The sequence below is a fragment of the Eucyclogobius newberryi genome, unplaced genomic scaffold (assembly GCF_026437365.1).
Source record: "Eucyclogobius newberryi isolate DKJ021-1_F unplaced genomic scaffold, fEucNew1.0.hap1 SCAF_15, whole genome shotgun sequence".
Taxonomy (NCBI): domain Eukaryota; kingdom Metazoa; phylum Chordata; class Actinopteri; order Gobiiformes; family Gobiidae; genus Eucyclogobius; species Eucyclogobius newberryi.
In genome coordinates this window covers 24,999,889-25,017,059 of record NW_027315779.1, presented here as the reverse complement: position 1 = coordinate 25,017,059, position 17,171 = coordinate 24,999,889, and positions in this window count along the sequence as shown.

Below are 17,171 nucleotides of genomic sequence, written 5' to 3'. Positions count from 1 at the left end.
TATTTATTTTTCAGTCAGCTAGTTTCATAGCGGGTCGGTCGGGTTACGGCAAACAGACGTTATTTTGCTCAGCCTAATCAAGTCAAGAATATATATATATATATATATATATATATATATATATTATACCACACCAGACAAGACCCAAGCTGTAGGCTGTGCAAAGGGGGCCCTGAGACAATCCCACACATAACTGCAGGGTGCAAGATGCTGACAGGGACAGCATACATGGAACGTCATAACCAGGTGGCTGGCATAGTGCACAGAAACATCTGTGCAGAGTATGAGACTGGAGACCCGAAGGACAAAGTGGGAAACACCTCCAAATGTGGTGGAGAACGACCGAGCCAAGGTCCTCTGGGACTTCCAGATACAGACGGACCGCATTGTGGTGGCGAACCAACCAGATATAGTGGTGGTTGACAAGTAACAGAGGAAAGCCTTGGTGGTGGACATTGTAGTACCATTGGAAGAGTGTCTTGGGGAGATCCCAGGAAGGATATATATATATATATATATATATATATATATATATATATATATATATATATATATATATATATATATATATATAAATAAATGGTGAATTACTACTGTCTTGAAAGTGTTCAACAATCAGACAAAATTTAATACAACATTTTGTTGTACATTTTTAACCAAAACAAGGAATTTCCTGGGTACTCCCCAAATTAAACTTAACCAGACATTAATAATGGCCCCATTTGGCTTGTGTCCATGGTGATCTTGGGAGGAAAGGAGGGGCCGTCTGTGGTAAGATTAGATAAGAGGTAATAGAGTCACGCTGGCCTGTGTCTGTCTGTAATTTAACCACATCTGTGAGGTCTCTGATAAATCCCCACTAATGGTAATGTATTAGCATGGCATGAGCAACACAATGATCAAAGTACAATTAATTAGGATTAAACAGGCTTAAGATATACTGAGGAGACAGTGATATCAGCAATCTTTGTGATACCTACCTTAAAAAACAACTTTCAAAGCCAAAGCATAATGATTTAATTTGACTTGTGGTCTCTACTGGATTAAATCATTTTTATAAAGGGGAAATGCAGAGATCAAATTTCCCTACGTGGACTATAAAGTGTACCTTAACCTAAAGTATTGTTTTATTTATATAGTATACATTCCTAAATCAATTGTCAGATATGTGCTGTATATTTTTGTCACAATGAACAGCTTGAAAGAATTGTTCCAGAAACACTGTTCAAAATAACCATGGCTAAAATACAGTACAAGTACAGTAACACTGATTGTAAGCATTTGCACTAACTCTTATCATCAAGCTGTGTTTGCTGCAGCAATTCTACCAGCATTCCATTAAGTATGAGGAAATGGTATGTTTTCCTTTTAACCATGTAATTATATAAAAAAGCATTTGTAGAATCACACTACCTGCTTACTTGTGTTGTGGCGTGCTCGCAGTCCAAGACCTCTGCTCTCATGTTAACTGTAATGACCTGCTACTGTCTCCAATCAGCATTTTCCTTGACAGCGCCTTCTGTCCCTCATTGTCCGACTCCATGACTATGATTATTGGCTGATTGGAATGATCCCACCAATCGATTTTTACGCTGCTGCAATCAATCAACAATTCACCTGTGCCACCAGTGTCCTTGCCTTCCAAATTTGACCTCTAAAGAAACAGCCTGAAAGAAGCCATAGTGTTTTCTGGAGTGCTTGTAAACAGACTTTATGCAGTGGAATAGCAAGAAGGAATCCAAGGTTCAAATGTTTGCTAAATTGACTGTTTGGAAATGTTTTGTACGTGCTGCTTTCAGAATTTTTCTTGTTGTGAAAGGTGAAGAGGCCAGCAGCAATTTTTTTGTCCTTCAAGCTCTATATTTTCTCAATGTGATTGTGCAAACGTGGCATTAAGATGATTGATTAAGAAGCAGTAAGGTGGATTCAGAAAGCCTGATTTATAATATGTATTGCAACATTTTTAGCCAAACACAGCTTATGATTGTCTGTATCCTGTTTGTTTTTACACTGGATGGATAATAGTAAAGGAAAGAAAATTAAATAGTTTTGAATGTCTTTTGATTAATGACTATTGTTCTCTCTCTCTGGTCTTGCTTTGTTAGTTTATTCATGTTTTTATTTTTATTTTTTAACTTTTCTTAAGAAATTTTAAAAAATAAATATTTTCACAAAAAATAAATTAAATAGTTTTAAGTAAAATAATATCTGTATATAATTTTGTTATTTTTATTCCAAGGACCAGACAGCCTAAGGAGACGTACCACAAATGGCCCGCGAACCGCAAGTTTGAAGCTAGATTAAGATGTATTTTGTACCCTCCATTTTTTCCTTGTGTTACCCAACTCTATAATGGCTCACTCTCAGGTGCTGAGGAGTCAACAAGAGCCAGAGTACACGTCTACATGTGGACAAACAAGCACCAGCGATTTATGACCTTATTATACTGAAGATGAGATAATTAGGAGACGCACCACTGGCAGATCCGATCCCGTCTGGGGGTTTTATGTTACGCGGCGGCCATTAAATAATCTCCAGTTACGTGATTGACTTGTTTTGTGCGGAGCAGTGGCGTGGCGGATGAGGCCAGCTGAGCCACAATCGATCCCCATATAAATACATACAGTAGGAGGCTGCATGGGGTGTGATTGGCAGGAAGGAAGTAGCTACGGTTACGGAGGCTGAGGAAGTGTCCTTGAAATGAGGTTTGAATAAGAATAACTAAGAGCTATCACGTGCGTCGATTAGAATGATGCATGCGTTTGGCGTGACAGAATACTTGAATGGGCAATGAAATGAATTTAAATGACTTCAGCCCAGTGTCAAAATTTTGGGTATTTTCTTTATTATGAAACATGTTTGCTACATACAACTTTTTTTTTTCTTTTTTTTTTTTTCTTTATGGCTCAAAAGTGTCAAAATATTGATCCAAAATGCAATACTCTAAATAATATTCAATTTGGAACTTACAGGTAAAAGGTGAAAGGTCAAACATGGAGACACAACAGGTGAGACACATTAGGGCAATCAACAAACAGGAAGTAAAACTGAAAAATAAGCACAAAACAGACTCTGAGGACATGACACAAAGTAAAGAACCAAAAACAGGATCCTTGACACAAAAGTATTGTATTTCAGCAAAGGTTTTTTTTTTTGTAAAAATGAAAGCAAAATTTAAAATAAAAGAATTGATAAAGGAAAAAATAAATACACTGCCTGTCCAAAAAAAAGTCGACACTTGGATTTAACCAACCAAATACAGCAGGTCCTCTCCTCCTACTGGAGAACTGCTGCAGGTGATGATCTTTCAGCTGCAACATGGTATTTAAACCCGACTGATGTGGTGAGTGGCTTCTCATTTCTGAAACAACCATGTGGAAAGACGACTCCCGTGGTCATGGCAAATATGTCAGTGTGTTTTGAGAAGGGTCAAATCATAAGCATCAAGCAGAGAAAATATCTAAGAAGAAGCGGAAACGAATGTACTACAGATCTGACCCCCAGTGAGAGTGTTTGGAGCTGGAGAAGGCTTTGTGCAGTGGTCACTCTCTCTCCATCATCAACACAAGATCAACTGGTGAAACATAATGACACACTGGATGGAAATACATATTTTAATATTGCAGAAGGTTATTGAAACTATACCACAGCGAACGTATGCTGTAATCAAAGCTAAAGGCTAAAGGTCATTTGCACTGACCACAAGAGCAGTGTCTTCTACTCTTCTCACTAACACAGTGTAGTTTGAAGCCTACATTACATGACCAAATACCACAATATTCCTTTGATATTAGGAAAGTAGCTGTATTTGTAACACTGTCCATTAGTTAAAAGGAAATATCTATAAAAAGTAGAAATTTGTCACTAAAACTCCTGACAAATACACTTTACAACAAATTTGCGCTAACCTCGCTAGCTAATAGAAACAAACACATGTCAAACTGCTTTTCCCGTCCAAACACCAAATTCATTACAGTTTCAACCATTATTTTCACAACCACAAATCCCCAATTTATTCCACTTCTTGACTTGCAATTTGTTTGTCTGAAAAGGCCAATTTATAATCCCCAGTCGCTTATTCCTCTTATCTGTCCACCTGATAGTAGAAAGCAGTGCAGAAATGCTGTTTGTCGGACTATCACAAAGTTGCTTATCAGCATCGCATTGAATTGAAATGACCTGCCATAAACCTAGTACTGTGGCTACTGTTGTTACTACTGCTTTGATGGTGTCTGAAAGGGTTAAATGCCTTGTCTGCTCACAATGGCTGAAGGAGAGGTGAGGAAAGGTCATTGCTTTTTGCTGGCAGTTCATCAGCCGGACTGAGACTGGTTGAGCATGCAGGTCACGCGCACAACATACTGTGCACACAAGAAACGAGAATAAATGTGTTCAAACATTGTTCTGATATTGACTGTGCAGAGTTGTTTGGTGGGAGAGCGAGGGAAATGGAAGCACTCCGGTGTATGATTTGTCCAAGGGTGAATTTTTTTGTATTCCAATTGTTGTGAGACAGGGTTCAGAGGGATGGTGAAAATGAGGTGTAGTTATTAGAAAAGTATTGATTCAGTCTTTGCCAAATCTAGGTAGACTGCATATTGGCATGGAATTGATGGTGTTTCCATTTTATCATCGAGGCAAATGGGATTTTATTAGTCATACGTAACATTTACTGGACCAGTTTATCATCGCTTGCATTAGGGTTGGCAAAAAAAAATCAATACCCAGAGATACTGATTGATTAAAAACAGGTATTGAGACTAGATACTCATTTTAGCATATTAAAAAAATACAAAAATTAGTATCTAGTATCTAAAAAAAGCATATTTTTATTTATTTTTTAATCTCAATGTTATTAGCTTTAGAGAGGTGTTGGTATTTTTCAGAACTGCCGTAGAACTTCACCCAATAAAAGATGAACAATTTGCGGGTGCGCAATATCTACAAAAATCTTTTTTTTTTTTCTTTCTTTCTCCGTTGAATTATCCTGATAATGATATGCCGACATTATTTCAACTATACATCAGGAACGTTCTATAAAGCAAATGTAAATGTCTTGGTTGAGGTTCGAGCCTAGCATAAAATAAATACACAAAAGAGCAGAAATATCACATTATACCCTTGTTTGGGAGTTTACACCACACAGTTCTAGTCTCTTTATGAGCTCCTTTCTGTAGTTCTAATTATAGACACTTTACCCATTGCTCTGATTGACCGTATGACAGTAATTCCAATAATATACACATACATTTATATGTTCCCCCTTCTACATTATATTGCCTAAAATTATTGTTTTTATTATCAAAATTGATATCAAGAATTCTGCATTTTCCTTGGTATCACTGTCGATTATGAAGTTAGTATTGAGACAGCTTTTATAAGTGTTAAAGCATATCAAGTATTACATACCTTTCGTTAATGCTTATGTTAATAATAATAATAATAATAATAATAACTTTTATTTATATAGCGCTTTTCAGTGACCCAAAGACGCTGAACATAATAAAAAAGGGGGGGGGTATTTACAGACAGGGGGGGACAACACGTACAATACACATTAATATACAGATAAAATGAACAAGACAGAAGAAGTAGAGAGAAAAAGATGGGGATGTAACAGGGGATAGAAGAGTAGACAATGGGGTAGAGGAGGCTAGGGGTAGGGGAGGTCATAGGCTTGGGTGAAGAGGTATGTTTTTAGGCTGGATTTGAATGTTGTGAGTGAGGGAGAGTGGCGGACAGGTTGGGGGAGGGAGTTCCAGAGTCGGGGTGCTGTTCGGGAGAATGCTCTGTCGCCAAAAGTTTTGAGTCGGGATGTTGGTGCAGTCAGGGTGAGAGAGGAGGAGGATCGGAGAGCTCGGGAGGGGCGGTGGGGGATGAGGAGGTCAGACAGGTAGGGGGGGGCAAGGTGGTGAAGAGCTTTGAAGGTGAGGAGGAGTATTTTAAAGTTGATGCGCTGCTTGATGGGGAGCCAGTGGAGAGAGCGGAGAACGGGAGTGATGTGATCACGGGACCGGGTGTGGGTGAGGAGGCGGGCAGCGGAGTTTTGGACCATTTGGAGTCTGTGGAGGGAATGGGAGGAGATGCCAGTGAGGAGGGAGTTGCAGTAGTCGAGGCGGGAGGAGATGAAGGCATGGATGAGGGATTCAGCAGCGGGGAGGGTGAGGCAGTGTCGGATTTTGGCGATGCGGCGGAGGTGGAAGTATGAGGTCTTGACGATGTGGCTGACATGGGGAGTGAAGGAGAGGGTGGGGTCCATGATGACACCGAGATTGCGTACCAGGGTAGAGGGGGTGATGGTCGAGGTGTCGATGCTGAGTGAAAAGGGACCAGTTTTATTGAGAGTGGATTTGGTGCCAATGAGGAGGAGCTCTGTTTTGTCACTGTTCAGTTTGAGGAAGTTGAGAGTGAGCCATGATTTTATTGTAGAGATGCAGGTTTCGATGTGGCTGAGGGGAGGGTTTTGGGTGGATTTGGTGGTGAGGTATATCTGGGTGTCGTCAGCGTAGCAGTGAAAGTCCAGGTTGAGTTGGCGGAGGATGTGACCAAGGGGGAAGATGTAGCAGATGAAGAGGAGGGGGCCGAGGACTGAGCCCTGGGGGACCCCCTGCGTTACTGGGGAGAGGGTGGATGTTGTTGGCACTTACCGTTTTAATTGCCGAGATGGAGTATGAATAGAATCATAAGAGATTCAAACAAATCATTTTTGCTCAGTGCGTATTATGTCCCAGGACACTCTCACGTTATATTAATGTAGCCGTCTGGCACTTTGAGGCGTGAAACATTTTGAATCATGAGTTTGAGCACTGTAAAAGAAGAAGAATGATCTCATCCGGATTCATCAAGCAGTGGGACAAAAACATTTAGCATCGTATCCATATAGTGAAAATTGCCATCAACACGCTTGGGACATTCATAAAACTGCACTGAAACATGTAGAAAATGACTAATAATCACTCCACAGCAAGAACCTGCCAACCATGACATACTGTACCTTCATATAATGCATACAAATAGAAATACCTTTTATATTAAATTGTTTGTGAATGCAGGTAGCAGATTGAACCACTTGTTGTATCCGCAGTCAGTGGGAACACAGCTAATTTGCTATTCATGAAAAAAGCCACTTGTATAAAGCCACCCTCCGCTGTGGCAGTCACTACTAAATCGTCCAATTACACTAATGGAAGCCCAAACTCCTGTGTTTCGACGGAAGAGAGGTAAGTATAGGTAGGCAAAAGAAAAGTCAAGCTAAAACTGTGGATATAGTGATTATATTTCGGTTTGGAACAAGGCTGCCATTACGCTTCACAAGAGTCGACGATTGGACCAAATTGCCTGTCCATGTGTATTTGCTGTGTCCAGGCTTGGGGCATGGAACCAGCTGGAGAGGGCTAATGATGCTAGCAGGGGTTTCGCCATCTCCCACGTCTAAAATTGCTTGAAATCGTCTCGAATTAAAAAGCCATCTCCCGGTCAACCGTGCCTCCACAACCCCTCCAAAATTATTCTTTCACCTTGCTTTTTGGCTCATGTTTTTTTTGCTTGTTTGTGTCCCTGAATCCCTTCACTGTGGGTTATAAAAGGTCTTTTGCAGGTATTAAAGAGGTAATGATTGGAAAGAGGCGCGGCGGGAAGTTGACCATTGGTTTTTAGTCGCGGTCAAGGAGGAGTCGATGAAAAGATACCTGCTGGGCCGTGAGTGGAAAACGGTGTAGAGCAGGCTACGCTGTGAGAAGGAATTGTTCTGAATTAAAACATAGAGTTGATTTAGGTCATTCATAAAAAAAACAGTAAGGGAAAAGAAAGTAGGTGTACAATTCTGTAATACTTTGATATTGTGGATATTGATCAAATTATTGTCATGCATTTATATTATATTTCTGTGTCCTCTTCATCATGGGTCACAATGATCTTACTGCATATGCGTCACAATGAACTTTCTGTGTACTTTCTGATTATCTGTGGACTGGTGTAAACAATCTTAAAGCTGACGTCCTGCCATCGTCATGCCATTTTATCAGACCCAAGCAACAGCTCTATAGAACACAGTTAAATCTTGTGGAAAGTCGAAACTCAGCTGCGAGACGAACAACATGCTACTGTTTTTCCCTGTTTTGGTCAAATAAAGACCTCGAGAACGATCCTCGCCTCTCGCACTCCGATCTAGACTAAACTTCGACAATGTCTGCTCAAACACATTCTTAGGAAATACTATAGCCGTAAGAAGCTGAAGTATTTAAGGTCTATGCTAAAACAGATACTTCCAGATCCAGCCATTCTGAAGACAAGCAGGTATAGATAGCCGAACCAATTACAGCACAGAGAAGTACCAACATAATACCTCGACAACTGCCTTGCCAAAGCAGAGAACTTAGCCTTGACGTCTTGTTATCTAAGAAAGTGAATTCTGCCAATTGTTTGCACTGACATAAGTTGTGTTCAGTGTGTGTAAAACTCTTTGGCCATGTTTCTAGTTTGTGTATTCGCCGCTACTATACACACAACATCGATTTGAATTACTGCTGCGTCTTCTACATGTTGTGTTTTCCTCACGTATAGCCAAGCTGCTCACTGATGCGTTTATTGTTCTGTGATGAAAATTGCAACATGCTAAACACGCTCACGTTGAGACCATATGCTGAAATGCAGTGGCAAGTGGAACATAATTAGACACTTATATTAACCAACTAGGCCTTTTTTACTTCCAGTATATTTTAAGCACATACCATCATTTGCACGTGTTGTAACAGTCCAAGCTGTCAGTGCTCAGCATATGGCAGGAACATAATTACCCACCACCACAGTTTGACCCGTACACATGTTCTGACATTTCCACTGTGACGGGCTACATCTGTAACTATCACGCACTACAAAAGACACACAACTGCATGAGATTGAATGAATAAACGGTGCTACAATCTCTCCAAGTTGCTATAGCAATGTTCCAAAGAGGCCCGGTATCTAAATAGACGCATTACGATTCTGGACTAGCCTTCACCACACCTGCCACGACGGCGGATAATTGGAGCGCGTACGGAAACAACTGCTCTCTTCATTAGAATTCTCGGCTGATATTCAATATCATTCCGGCGCTGTGCTGGTGTCCACACCCTCGTCGTAGTAAAAGGAAAATATATCAAGACTGCAGGTTTTATGGCTGTGGCTGTTGTACCACACGGAATCCAATTAAAGCAATAGAATGGAATCAAGACAAGCTACATCTGGATATGCTAATTCTGAACCTCTCTGAATTTGATTTTATCCCAAAGGTCATTCTTAGACATGCCTGTAGCGTGTTGTGCATGTGTTCTCGCTAGTTACCCCCTCACCGACGTCTTCCTGGGGAGTCATTTGGCGAAGCCGGGGCCCCTTTTTATTGGATAAATTTCAATCAAACACAATTACAACCTGTTCGATGTAATTGAAGGGAAAGCAAGTGCAGCTCTGCGTACATTATGGGGGGTCTCACATATGCCAGGGGTTGTGTGGGAGGCTGGTGCGTTTTTTTCACCTGCTTTTATGCATGAGCACGTGCGCAGTGGGAAGGAGAAAGCCATGGCAGTTTACGGCCAAATCTCGACATGACAATACAAAGAACATCCATCACCGTGTGTTTTATGATGGGCAGATTATGATGAATATATAATGTGTACCTCATGAAAAAGCAAGCGTGTTCAGTGCAGTGTGCTGATAACTTCACAATTCAGAACAATAGGTGCATGCAAAACCTTTCCTTTTCATCTAAAAGGTAGAAAACAAACTATATTTTACTGGGTTTGACTACATTCTAAACGTGGCTATGATCATGGATGGAGAACGTATATATTCCACAATTTATTAGTTATTTAAGGCCGCAGTTATTTTATTACTTGGTTTACGGATTTTTAAATGAAATATATTGAGCAGGATTTTGATGAAAAATTGCTTCACGCGTTCTTATCTTTTGACTTAATACCACTTTTTATATTTAATTTAACGCTATTTTGCGCTGACGGCGGTACTTTATGAAAAAAAAAGATAATTAATTTTATTTATATTGCAGAAATCAATAATCTAAGTGCGGCGGATCCATAAACCAAGTAATAAAATAACTAAGGCCTAACAGGGGAAAAAAAAACATAAATGTATTCCAACAATTGCTTGCTTAATTTATTCACAAATGAAGCCTGCGTAAATTCAGCCTGGAAGACCTAATTCCACCCATCTACGTCAAGGCCACCATGGAAGGACCCCTCTCCCAGCGCCATCATCGCACTCAAGCGGGCGCCCGCCTGTCCGTCTGTGAGAGTCAGATCCCTCACTTCACCATGGACTCTCCCAGGTTTCTGCGCTTATCCCAAAGAGGTTATGCAGTTTTTCCCGGGCAAGAAGGAGGGTGAAAGGTCAGGGGGCGTCTGTACCATGGCCCTCGCACCTGCTCCTCATCCCCAATCAACGCTCCCAAGTGACTCCTCCCTGCTCCCAATCAGCGCCAGGCGGTCGCATTTAAGCCCTCAGGCAGATGGCTCGGCCGCTCAAACCGTACTGCGACCCACCGCCTCCCCAGCTCCTCCTCTACATTCCCCTCATCCTCTACCTTCTCTTCACATCTACCACCACCAGTCTCCAGGCTCCGGGGGGAGACATCTAATACAAATAGATCATGGAGTGCCCATGATCGCAACGTCTTCCGCCGGGGTCTGAGCGCCAAATAACTCATGGCTAAAGCTTGCTAAACAGTCCATTTTCGTGGTCTCTTTGTCTGTCCAGGGTGAAATATGTTTGTTACAGAGAAAAACCTACACAAAGCTGCTTATTGAAATCCAACGTATATATGTTTGTGTATTTTCTAAGGAACAAATAAACGATAGAAGTGAATTTGAATAAATAGGACAGAAAAGGACCAAAATTATTATTATTATTAATATTATGTTCCATTTATTTCATATGTCAAAACGCCTTCACGATACAAATATTGTCCACGATGCATATTCAAGGCTGAGTCCTCCTTATAAATGGATTTATATTTCTCTCACTGTTCAACCTTTTCCAACATGCTCGCCTTACATTCGGCCCTCTATCCTATTTACTGTGCAAACATATGGATACAGTGTGCAAACAGCCCAGAGGCGCCTCTCCTTCTGCGGTGCATCTGGAGGTCTCGCCTTGATGAAGTGTGGCCTGCCTTAGGTGAGTACCACACCCCTGGAGGAGAGACGGCGCACTGTGGCTGTGAGGCTACTATGAAATATTTATGTATTTCTCTTGCGCGCAGTCGCCAGTCTCACAAGGTCATTCTTTTTTTTTCATTTTTTTTTATTGTCGGGGAAACACGCTGACGGCTCAGGCAATTGAAACTGAAGAGATTTCCGCACCACGGGGGGGGCGCACCACCCCCGCAACGAATTGAGGCGAGGAAGCCATGATTCTTTGTTGAAGTGACCTCGCGCACATTGTTACCGGGAAAGGAAGAAGTAATAAGTACTCGGCAGGTGAAAGGATGCAGGCTTGTCCAGGCCGGCTTCATTTGTGATGCGGCATGTTGCTTCTTTCGCCTATTAGGGTGAAGCCAATTTAGCCCATTTTTGCTCCGTTTCAAGATGTAAATGTTATCTTGTCATTATTATTGTGAGAAGAAATATCATACACAAAAAACACTGCATTTAGTTGGACTTTTTGTAGCTTGGAGTCAAATTATTATTACAGTTTACACTATGGCCTGGTCAAATAGCTTAATCTTGACATGGATCATTTTAACTATTGCGTTGTGTTGCAGTGTTCATGCAATCTTTGGAGTGACAGTTACAGTTACTCGCCCACTAACCATAAATTTGCAGGTTCAAACCTTGTCCCAATGCGTTCTTCACCCACATTGACCACATTAGTATGAACGTGCCAAATCCCTGTCCGTTTGCTTTTGACTAAAATAGTTTTACATCAGTTCTGTTGTTTAGGATGAACAAAATGTAAAAGATCTATGTCTGTTGTTTTTTTATACTAAATACCTAAAAAAAAAGCATAATACGACTTCTATTGACTATTGAAGACTTTCATCTCAAGGGAAAAATACCAGATATTCACTAAACAAACATAAACTGAACCGCAAACTATTAAAAAAGACTGGATCTCAGAAAAGGCATCGAAATACTATCTCCTTTCCTCATTTATGTGCCCACGTCTCGCCTCCCTCTTTGTCTCGGCTGTTTCGCGGCGCTCCTCTTCACGGCGTTGAAGGACAGACACAATCAATAGCGGCGATCAATGTTGCATGAACGCTGGAGGGGACTCTTCTTACTCAGGTGGGCCTCTTTCACTCCACTGTCCCCGCACCGCTTACATTACTGTAGCACGTCCCCGGGTTCAAACCGGAGTAAACAACAGTTACGGTGCTCCTGTCTGCTCGCATTTGCCTCGGCGTCCAAAACAACAGGCATTTCACTTGGTCGTTGCCGCCGGGGCCTTTCATCTTTATACCTCTCTGTGTGCACAGGCTGATCACCCAAAAGCAATATGGCCCAGTGTTCTTGTAGTCAGGCGGGAGCGGGATAAGCAGTGGCAGTTTCTGCAGCGATCCGAGGCTCAAAGGGAACAAGAAACAGGAGGTAAACATGAAAACAATGCGGCTGTACTGCGACAATGTGCACTTGCTATTCTTAGGCAGATGTAGACAGTTTGAACAGAAAAAGCAATGTTTGGATCTAGAGGCTGTTTAGTGTGAGTGGTAATGAGACGACGCGCTATAATTCTTTAGATTTTCATTGGAAAAAATTTTGTATTCATGTTTTATTTGCAAAGATGAAGCTAAAATGATGCCGCTTGAAGAGATTCTTATTGAGTATTAAAAACAAGATTGATTTTTCATCATTTCGACTGTCATTTTGATCTGAAAATGATTACTTGATTATTAGTTAACAATTATCCCAATAATCGATTGACTTATTTCAGCCCTACAAATAAGTAAATTATCACAGTTAAAGTTGCACTATGGGACTTCTGGTAGAGGGTCCGCTACCAGCTTGTCTCCATGGAGATGCAATTGTCTTTTTTAGAACGTTCCACAGTTCCTTATCCATCACCAACAGGACAAGTTACACTCACAAATAATGCATGTTTTTATTGATCAGTAAATGGTTTATCAAATTATAGATAGATATGTTAAATGCAGACTAGAACATTCCATATAAAGCACAAGAATAGTAGTTATGTATTCTGTCCTTTCTACTTCCTTGCCATAGTTGATGTCCCAGGAATATATATTTTGAATTCATGTGTAGATATTTTATGGATAGACATGATGACTAAATGCAATCTTCTTTGGCATATACATACTTTGCAGGATAATTTCCCCAAACTAAGTGGAATTATTGCTGTTCCGATGGCACTTGTTGAACGTGCAAAACACAGTCAAACACCGTTGGGTTTTAGTTTCGAGCATAGCAAAGTGCTGATGTCACCTTAGTATTGTTTTTCCAGTCAGAAGACAGAGTTTTACTGTCATAGAGCGAGGAATTGTTTTTAAATCAGATACGGTTCCAATGCTACCCCAGCGTCTACCACAGTGTGAAAAGATAGGACCGTGTTTAAACTCTCAAGAAAACTGTACGCAATCATTTTAAGAAGAATAGACAAAGAAAATGTTCCTACTTTTATGCTCTCATAGAGGACAAAACACGGCCGGTTGGATTACTCATTCTTCATTCACGTTCTTGCATAAGGATTTCAACATTTTCGATTAAAAAACACCTTTCCTTTCTATTGGATGTAATTTCCGTGGGCAAATTTACATCTTCAAAATACAATTTCAATAAAACTCCAGAAACGTAGAAGAACAAAGCGTTGTAATCAAATGAGAAGGACTGGGTCTGGTAGGATTCCCAATTTCCCAGACCATGTTGCTATCGAGAGGAAGAAATGAGAAGCGAGAGCCACTCACTGGAGGAGCTTTTGTTGTGTAGTGCCATTTTCTGGTTGCCATAGTTACAGTTTTGGATGTTATCCTCCCGTCTCGCTATTTGGACCATAACCCTGCATATTAATAAGCACAATGGGCTTTTCATTTCCCAAAATCTGTTCTCTCAATAACAGCCTTTATCTTCATTACTTGTATTTGATTTATTACCCGCGTCTCCAAGAAAGTTACGTTCAGCTGCTGCTTTGCCCAGAATATAGTCCACAGTATGTAAAGCACCAAATGTAGCACATCGGGCATTTATTCAATTACAGGTGTTTCGAAATGGTGCATTTATTCAATTATAGATCTTTTGATAGCTTAAAAACACCTTGAAAAACATGCCTGTTGTACTCGCTGGTGGTGCAGTGGTTCAGGGTGTTGCACATTGGATTTCTAACCACTTCCTGGCCTGGACTATTGCTGCATGTCTTTACCCACTCTCTCTGTCCTGTCTAATAAAGCCTTGGAAATGTACTTTATTGAGGTTTTTCCATCATATGTTCCCTCATTAAAAACATAGTTGGAGTTGTATATAGCTTCATTAATGTCTCTTTCATGAATCCTGTTACGTAAGTCTTGTCACACGACCTGCCATTAAATCGTGTTCATTACAAATAAGATAAGCCTGTATTGTAATTCCAGTGTTGCAACACAAAGTAGGTACAGAAGTGAATAATAACAGAACAACAGATATAAAAAACACTCTTATTGAAAAGCTCTTAGAAAAAAACCTCTTATACTATATAATAACAATAACAATAGTGACACTCTTATTTACAGCTGTTATATGGACAGAGAATATTGAATAAACAGTATTGCACATGAATATGACAGTGTTCAATAAATGTGTGCCTGCATTAGCATGTCGGGAGAAAACTAGCTTTTGTTTATTTCCTCTTTCTAATTCCCTCTTTTAGTAGACAGAGTTCTAACAACATTCCTGATGAGGAAATGCCTCACAGAAATAAAAGTAGAAAGATTATTTTAAGTTCTAAAACATGAAAGGCCCAAACATACATGAGAGCATATCCATATCTGATCTGTACCTTTGATGATTCTGACAGTAAATGTTTGTCTCCATGAAAATGTATTGATTTAGTGACTATGCTGTGGAATATTCAAGGCAAAGGCACAAGATCTCCATGGAGACAAGCAGGTGGCAGAAGAGTTACACAGTGCATCTTTAAACCACAAGATGAACATTGGGTTTCAAAAATATGGCGTTACATCTTCTGCCATTGATGTGGTATTTATAGACCTCATCGAATCCTATAACATGGAGCTAAACTGTTCTGAAGCACTTGTGCGTCTAAAGCGCGGCGTAAACAGAAGACGAAAGCCACTGGGGGGTGTGTGGAGGAGACAGGCCAACATGTTGAATGAGAGGTCCATGTCATCACAGGGGATGGGAGAGTCGACAGAAGACACCCCCCCTCCCCCGGGCTCAGTGAAAATGGAAAATGTGTCGAGGCACCTTTTGCTCATCAGCTTTAATAATTAACAAGTGGAGACTTTGAACGGTGCGATCAGCCGCAACTCTTCATTTAGATCAAAAGATGAAACGGATTCCATTCAGTGCACAAAGGGAACGCAGGGTTTGAAGATACACTGGAGTTATGTGTTCAAACCACCGCCAGTTCAGCCCTTTTTTTCCTGTCAATAGACATGAAACATTTTAAAAGCTTTTAATCATGTTATACTGGTTTCGCTCATCATTAACTCATTCGAAGTTGTATTTTGTTATGTTTGAGTCATCTTTTGTCCTGCATACGAGGCGCCTGCATGTGCGTCTTTTCACTCATCCTCCCTTTGTGCTGCGTAGCCATTTTGCCACAAACTTGGCTCCAATTTTAGAGAACACATCAGCCGCTCGCCATGAGCTGCAACTATCCATGGATTGACAGTAATGTACTTTGTTCAGACTTACTATAAAGAGTCAGACGGGAATCAGCGCCGCAGCTTTGAACTGGATGATTTCAGATCAATATTGTCTTTTAAAATGAACAAAATGACCCCCATTACAAGCGTGGATTTCACTTATGATAGAAACTTTGCATTTAAAAAAATACATCTTACTCAAAATGACAAACCAAACACTTTTGGACCAATTTGTGAGCCAATCACTTCATATCTGTAAAATATGAACAGATGAATAGACATAGAAAAGATCGAAAAAGCATAGAAAGGGGTAAAAATGGGGAACGATTTTGTTTTATATTATTTTGTGTATTTTCAGGTGAGTGTATTCTTTTGTTCTTACTTATTATATCATAACTACCAGACAAAACATAATACAGTATGTTGTCTTCATCATCATATTGCAGTAATCCTCTTTAGTTTCCTTTAATGTGTCCCTAAACACACAGTAATCTGATCTGAACTGAGATCCTACCTCAGGATCTGGAGAAAGGTCCTTGGGCACTTCATAGCAATTGACCACTGTTAAAAGGCCATATGCAGACAACACAATTCTCCATGGGGATTAAAAAAAAAAAAAAAAAAAACTCAACCAAATCCAAAAAGATTAAACGTACACATCCAAAAATAGCTATAACAAATAATGCTATAACTAAGTACTTTTCTTTTCCGGGTATATTCTTGATCCTATAGCCACAATACAGTCATCTTTAACTGCTTATTCTGGAATGCTACAGCAAGTTGAAGAGTGCATAGAGGTAGAAAAACTTGAAAATAGAATGATTTTCACACAGAATTATGTCGTATTAAGCTTATTCACGACATTTCCAAGGAACATCACACGTCTTCAGCTCTAATTAATACTCAATTTCTGCCTATTTTAGCACATTTCATCACGTTGCATTCAGATGAATCATTCCAAAAGATCATTTTGCGTTCACTATGACAACCCCACGTCTCTTTTCCTAGTTTACACACTCATGCGTGGCCTTTCATGGCACTGATCTCTCTAGTTTTGCCGACAAATTATACTCGAAAGCCTCACTCCGACTCCCACGTAATTAACACGTTTTCACCGCACCAGCCCTAAGCATTCCAAAGCACTCCAGGCACTGTGCCCGGCCGTGCAGTTTTGGGTCCGGAGCGAGCGGAGGCGGCACTGGGAAGAGCAGTTCTGTCAGGCAGCTCTCTGATCTCGTTTTATTAGATTTAGCCGCAGTGTGAAAATGCCCAATGAAGCTGACGACTCCACCCCGCTGTGTCCCCCTGCAACGACATGCACTTTTTGGGTCTATAGTATCTTCTAAAGAGATAAGCGTGT